We start from the raw sequence: 7,500 nt of genomic DNA on the forward strand, positions 1-7,500 counted from the left end.
ATAGGAAAATTTGTCCTTTCGTTTTATGAAATCCCATATAACGAATTAAAATATACGCTATTGTTATATGTGCGAGTCTGAACAAAAAAAAAAAGAAAAAAAAAAGAAGAGAAGAAAAAGAGAAAAGAATAATCGCGTGACTCGCCAAATATTTTTATAAGTTCGAATAAACTTTCTTTTTTTCTCCCCTTTTCTCAAAATTCTACCAATCTCATAATCTTATTTATACATACCAATCGATTGTACTATTTTCTTCTATATTACGTTTATGATACGTACATACGTACATACGTACATAAGTATGAGTATGACACAGACATCAAGGAAAACATCATGGAGTCCGTCTGTAACCCCTTGTTCCATGGCGTTACATCTTCCTTGTAGAAACGTTGTCACGAATGCCACTGTCTCTTAGAATGTGTTCAATGTTATCGCACCTCGTTACCATCTAGTTACAGAATACATTAAGACCAAACCGTCGAACAGAAGTTTCATCCACGAGCCATCCCTTAGCCATCGAAATAATTTTCGTGAGATACGAAATTGTTACGTCAGTTTGTGGGGGGACGGGGGGGCGTGGGAATGGGATAGGACGAAAGAGGGAGGAAACGGTGAGGAACAACGAAAAAAAAAAAAGAAAAGTTTCCTTCGTACAAGGCTTCTTTATTATTTCAATCAATTATTCTTTCAAAATCGATATAATCGCATTTAATTTTCTAACGAAATGCTTTCGATCGTACGAACGTTTTCTTTATTTTCTTTTTTCTTTTTCTTTTCTTTGTTTTTCTTCTTCTTCTTCCCCCCTCGCCCCCCCCACAACCCCCGTATCGCCATCGTCCATATTGTAACCGAGCGTATCCTTATGATCGTTCGTAAAATATTATGTACGTGAAAGTAAACGAGCCGATTATTATCCTTGATTTCCTCTTACGTATGAACGAATAAAACCCATTTCTATTTCATCTCATCGGACACGTAATTCGTTTTAATAACAACAAAACGATTCTAACAACAACAATAACAACAATAACAATAACAACAACAACAACGACAACAACAACAACAGGAGCAATAGGAAATAGTATGGTAGATTCTGCTTACGGTAAGACCAATCCTACAATAGAACGTATCTCGTCAACTTGAGTTTGAGTCTCTCGATTTCCTACCTACCTACCTACCTACCTACCTACCTACCTAACTACCTACATACCTATCCGTATTGGCATCTACACGATGCTTTGCCGATATCGAACTTTCCTCCTTCCTTTCCTCCGTTTCTCTTCATCTCTCTCTCTCTCTCTCTCTCTCTCTCTCTCTCTCTCTCTCTCTGTGTGTAAATATATGTATGTGTGCGTGTGTCTCTCTCTCTCTCTCTGTGTATATATATGTATGTGTGCGTATCTCTCTCTCTCTCTCTCTCTTTCTCTCCCTCTTCCTTTCTCTTTCTCTTCGCGTAATATATCCGTATCACATCACCGTGAGATATTACGGGGAATAAAGAAAAATTTCATAATATCGAAGACCGCGGGTATTCGTGCTACCTTCAAATTTTCTACGTATGTATGTACGTTTTCCATCTTTTCCTATCGACAAAACGAATGTCGCGTATCGCAAATCGAAATGTAATATCTAAAACTCAGTTCCCTATCGCAACAAAATCATATATATTATTGTCTACGGATATAAAAATGTATTTAGAATTCTGTCATGAAATGAAATGAGACAATATAAAAACACACACACACACATATATATATATATATATATTTCCTAGATACTATTTTTCTGTCAAAGTGCACCTGCGATTTATTCGTATTGCATTTAAAAACAAAACAAAAATAATAATAATAACAATAATAATAAAAGGACTGTTATATTTATCAATGAAATAAATGTTGTATTAACAAACGATCCGATTATAATCTAATGTAGTCATAACTTGTATATTTATGTTTACATATATATATATATATATATATATATATATATATATATATATGCATGACAATTTTTTTTATTATGAAATAAAATCAAGACAAAATATGTTATATGTGTTTGCTTTTTATCATTCTTTTTTTTTTTGTTTTCTTTTGTTTTTCTTTTTTCTATCAAAACGTCAGCTACGGAGATTCGTCAATTGAGCTCGTAAAAAAGAAAAAGAAAGAAGAAGAAAACTTCTATATCTATCAATGAAATAAATGGATTGATAATTAAACGGTCGCTTAATTATGATTTGACTCAATTAATTATGACTCAACGAAAACTTATTTGACTATCGTATAGCGTTATTTAGAATTTCGTCACAAACTATATACGATATAATATATACGATGTAATAACGAATAATATATTTTTTTTCCCCTCGACCTTATTCTATCCTAACAGCTGCGATTTCACCCAGTTTTAGCTTTTGAAGGGAGAAAAGGATAGAAAACAAAACAAAAAAAACAAAAAAAGAAAAGAAAAGAAAAGAAAATCAAACGTATAAAAGGAAAGAAAGAGAAAAGAACGGGAAGTAAAAAATTCATACAAATGAAGAAAGAAAAACTTTCTCTATGAATAGTTAATCGTTAGGTTCGAACTGTAATAACTTTAATTCGAAACATTTATTCGGCTTTTCCATAATTCGAGGATGATTCGCTTTTAATAGTCCACTTGGAATATTCAAACGTAGTGACAGAGAAAGAGAGAAAGAGAGAGAGAGAGAGAGAGAGAGAGAGAGGCTCGTTCCTCTCTCGGAGGAGGCCGCATAAATTGAGAATCGTTCTTACTGAGAAAGCATTCAATTAGTCTGTAGCTAAGAGGAGACAGAAAGAAGACGAATAAGAAGAAGATGGAGATAGAGAAAAAATAAGAGAAAATGAGACAGGTAACGTTGGACGAGGATAAAACCTAAAACCCCGTGCTTCCGACTTCGTTTTCAATGTTAAAAAAGATAGATTTAAGTCTTCCTGAAAGGAAAAAAAGAAAAAAAGAAAGAAAGAAGGAAAGAAAGAAAGAATGAAGTAAGGAAGGAAGGAAGGAAGGAAGGAAAGAACGAAAAGAAAGTGACTCTTTTAAGTGATAAAGAATGAGACATAGGATAAATCCTTTCACTTAAATCTTAAGTATTTACAATTAAGGATACCTAACGATCGGTAAATAATTTTTAACGTACGTGTTATTGACGAGTTAATAAAAAAAAAAAAAAAAAAAAAAAAAAAAAAAAAAAAAAAAAAAAGAAAAAAAAAAGAGAATAAAAAATAAACAAATAAATAAATAAATAAATGGAAAAAAAAAATTCATCCGAAAATAAATATCCATTATTAACGACATCAATGTCCAATATTTATATAACGATTTTAATCTTCTTATCGATGTCAAACTAAATCGTATCATTTAAATGTCTATCAATGTTATGTTCATTCAAGATATTTTGATACAATTAACTACAAATATTTATCGATCGAAAAAATAATCTAACGTATTATATATATATATATATCGTAATCTTTTTGTCAATGTTAAAAGCGAAGCCATATCATTTAATATCAATCGCCATTATGTTCATTTAAGTATTTAAGTAAAATTAACGATAGATAATTACCGATCGACAAATGATTGAACGTACTATTAACGTGAAAGAAAGAAAGAAATAAAGAGAAAAAACAAATGTAGAAAAATTCTATCAAAGATAAATATCCTGTTCATTTATAAAGATTATAATTCTTTTATCAATATTAAGTTAAAAATTATAACATTTAATAATTATCTATCGTCATTTCGGATCGCGACAACTTTCATCGTCTATTTGATTCGTTCCCGAAACGAGCGTATAAATGGACGTCCCGTTGTCAACGTCGTCAACTCGATTCACTATGATCGTAATGAATACTAGTCTAAGTAAATACATATTAATAATTTATTATTTCGGAAAGTTGCTAAGCGTAGATCGTAAAATGAAATAGACGTTATAAAAATGTTAACAGTTTACGTATAAAGATACATGTATAGGTATACATAAATGTGTACAAAAAGTATATACATGTATGGCATTTGTGTGTGTTTGTATGTGTGTGTGTGTGTGTGTGTGTTTGTGTGTGTCACTGATGTGTGCTTGTGTGTAACTGGAAAAGTAACACACCAACGTGTGTCATTACTACGACTGGTAAAAGAAGAGTTACTTTTCTCGTCATAACGTTTTTCCTGCTATCCTACGAGCTTTTTCGTGTCCTCGCAAGAACGAAAGATAAAGAGAGAAATAGAGAAATAGAGAAAGAATGAAAGAACGAGAGAGAGAGAGAGAGAGAGAGAGAGAAAGAGAGAGAAATACAGTTTGTAATTAATTTTCACGGCACGGCCAACATAATATCCGTCCCTATACAACTGCGAGCACGCTTCCCGTTTATCTTTCTTTTTTTTTCTTTTTCTGTTTTTCTTTTTTCTTTTTCCTTTTTGTTTTTTCTTTTTTCTTTTTTCTATCTTTTTATTCTCTCATTTAGAAAAGAAAGAAAAATCGCACGCTCAAGAAAGACAGAGACAAAGACAAAGACAGAAAGACAGACGAAGACAAAGACAGAGAGACAGACAGAAACAAAAAGACAGAAGGACAGACAGAGAGACAGAGACAGAGAGAGAGAGAGAGAGAGAGAGAGAGAGAAGGGAAAAAATTCTCTCTGACCTTCACGTTATCACAATTTTCCTCGCACGAAACTCTAATATCCCCTTTTTCTGCTAGAGCATCGTCTACCGTTCGAGATTGCTTTTAGAAATTTTACGTCACGTAACCAGTGCACGCATATCACGATCTTTCTTTCCTTTCCTTTAATTCCATGGATTATGAAGATCTTATTATCCAAAAGTTGTTCACCATTTCGAAGTCCAAACGAGAGAGAATCCCGATGATATCCAATGCGATGCTTAAACGAAGAGAAAAATCAAACCGATAAGAGAGCAATGATTATCATTGTGCATTGTCTCGAATCATTATTTCAAACTCATTTCCATCTTCCTACTCTAATCGAAAAGAGAAAAATAAATGAATCGTTAAATTTGTCGTTAAATATATCGATTATATTAATAATAATAATAATAATAATAATAATAATAATAATAATAATAATAATAATAATAATAATAATAATAATAATAAAAGAAAAAAGTAACCGCGTGCGTCTTTTTCGACGAATTAAAAAAAAAAAGAATCCATCAAAAATTCGTCATACATTAAAAAGGATCTAGAAAAAAAAACGAAAAAAAAAAAAAGAAGAAGAAGAAGAAGAAAGAAAAGTGTTAGATTTGTTATTAAATAAATATTAATTATACGACGAAACATTACTCGCGATATTCTCGTTGTTTCCGTGATAGACAAACGATCAAATTTATTCTATAAAAAAAAAAAAAAAAAAAAAAAAAAAGAGAGAAAAAAAGAAACTCATACAATTCATTATCAAAGAAAAGAAATTATAATATAATGAGAAACATACGCGTATATAAATAACCGTGTTACGCTATAATACAAGCCGAGAAATTATAAAAATGGTCCGGGTCGTTTGACCGAGTATTTTAATAAAACATATTTTTGTCACGCGCTCACGCCGCTGTAAGTACTTAAAAAATCATTTTTTTTTCTTTCTTCCTTTTTCTTTCTTTCTTTCTTTCTTTTTTCTTTTCTTTTCTTTTCTTTTCTTTTCTTTTTCTTTTAATTTACACAAAAGAATTATCCTACGGTAATAAATATTCTTACGTTCCTTTTTCTTTTCTTTTTCCTCTCTCATCGTAGAAAAATAATCGATAGGTAAAAAAATAATTGAAAAGAAAAAAATATTCGAATGTCAAATTAGCCCGAGAGAACAAATTATATGAGACGTACGAATTAAAAAAAAAAAAAAAAAAAAAAAAAAAGAAAAAAAGAGAAAAAAAGAAAAGAGATTTCGCGATCGCGGTGTTTTTCTACGAATTCGAGAAAGAAAAGAAAAAAAAAAGAAAAGAAAAGAAATGAAAAAAAAGAATTAATCGAATTAAATTTAGATAAACGTTATATACAACGATTAAAGATAATACGATTATTCACCTTCATTAAATCTCGTTCGAACGTGAAATATAATGAATGATTATATGTCGTACTTTTCATCGTTACTACGATTAAAGTTACTCTATTAAAATACAAAACAAAATTTTCTTCGGCATGTGCATCGTGAAAGGCACGATAACTTACATTTTAATCTATTTTCCCTTCATAATCGCCATTGCCACGATCGCGCCATCATCTCGTTGTGCCGAGTTATGTAGCATCCGCTGAATTGTTTCTCGAAGTAATGAACGAGAATCAATTTGCTTAAGAAAGGGGAAGGAAACGAGTGGCAAGAATAAACGATAGAGAAAGTAAAACAGCAAACAGAGATTGTCTCTTGGTAAATGTATTTCGATAATAGCCAAGGCGTCACGGTTCGACGACGAGTTTCTATAACGGGAATAATCTAAACGCTCAAATAATTCTAATTTTTCACATTAAATTACACTTTGATACATTTACATAATTATGTACGCATTCGAGGAATATATATATATATTAGGTGGACCAAAAACTAATGTCGTTTCTACGCATGTCGATATTTCAATTGTGATTAATAATAAAAACTTGTTAAAAATTTATTCGTTTGAATTTAATTTAAGAAAGCGACATTACTTTCCGATATATATATATATATATGTATATATATGTATATATATATATGTATATAAACGTACATAGGTATTATAATTTGTAATATTAAAATAATCAATCGTATACTTCATCGATCTAAGAATTGCTTTAGCCATTTAAATATTGTAAATAGAAAAGGAACAAACAACGATAAAATTATTGTATTACTTTCCATAGAAATGTTATTAAAATTGAATATTTATAAGAGAACGACGTAGTCACTATTCCGTTTGGACTTTTTGATATCGTTGTTTATTTTTCTTTTCCTTTTTTTTTTTTCTTTTTTTTTTTTTTGTGACAACAAAATAATTATTTAAAAGACGTCTTCCTCGTATAAATAGGGGAAAAAAAAGGGTGGGAAAGAGAGCAACAAAACGAAACAAAAAGAAAAAATAAAATAAAGAGAATGAAACAACATTAGAACGATCGTGCTAAACGTCACGAAGAATTTCCTTTAGGGTGAAAGAGAAGTTGTGTGTGTATGTGTGTGTGTGTGTGAGAGAGAGAGAGAAAAGAGAGAGAGACCGCAAATAGAAATCGTACGATAATCTTGGCGCTTTCGAATTCAGGGACGTTATCCGGTTGGATCGCAACTTCGCGCTTCACACCAGGATAATTTATTATTGCAGAGAACTACGAGCACCCCCTGTGCGTTATCGATCGGGACGCTTTCAACTTTACTCGGACCTACCGTTCATCCGGCTCTTAATTTTCCATCGAAATTTCTCATGTTAATTCTTTTCCTTGTTAAGAGATATCAATTTTTGTACGTAATACCATCGGTCATTTCTTTTCTATTTTTTTTTTTTTTTTTT

Source organism: Vespa mandarinia, chromosome 2 (genome assembly GCF_050613455.1).
Source record: "Vespa mandarinia isolate Hongniang chromosome 2, ASM5061345v1, whole genome shotgun sequence".
Classification (NCBI taxonomy): domain Eukaryota; kingdom Metazoa; phylum Arthropoda; class Insecta; order Hymenoptera; family Vespidae; genus Vespa; species Vespa mandarinia.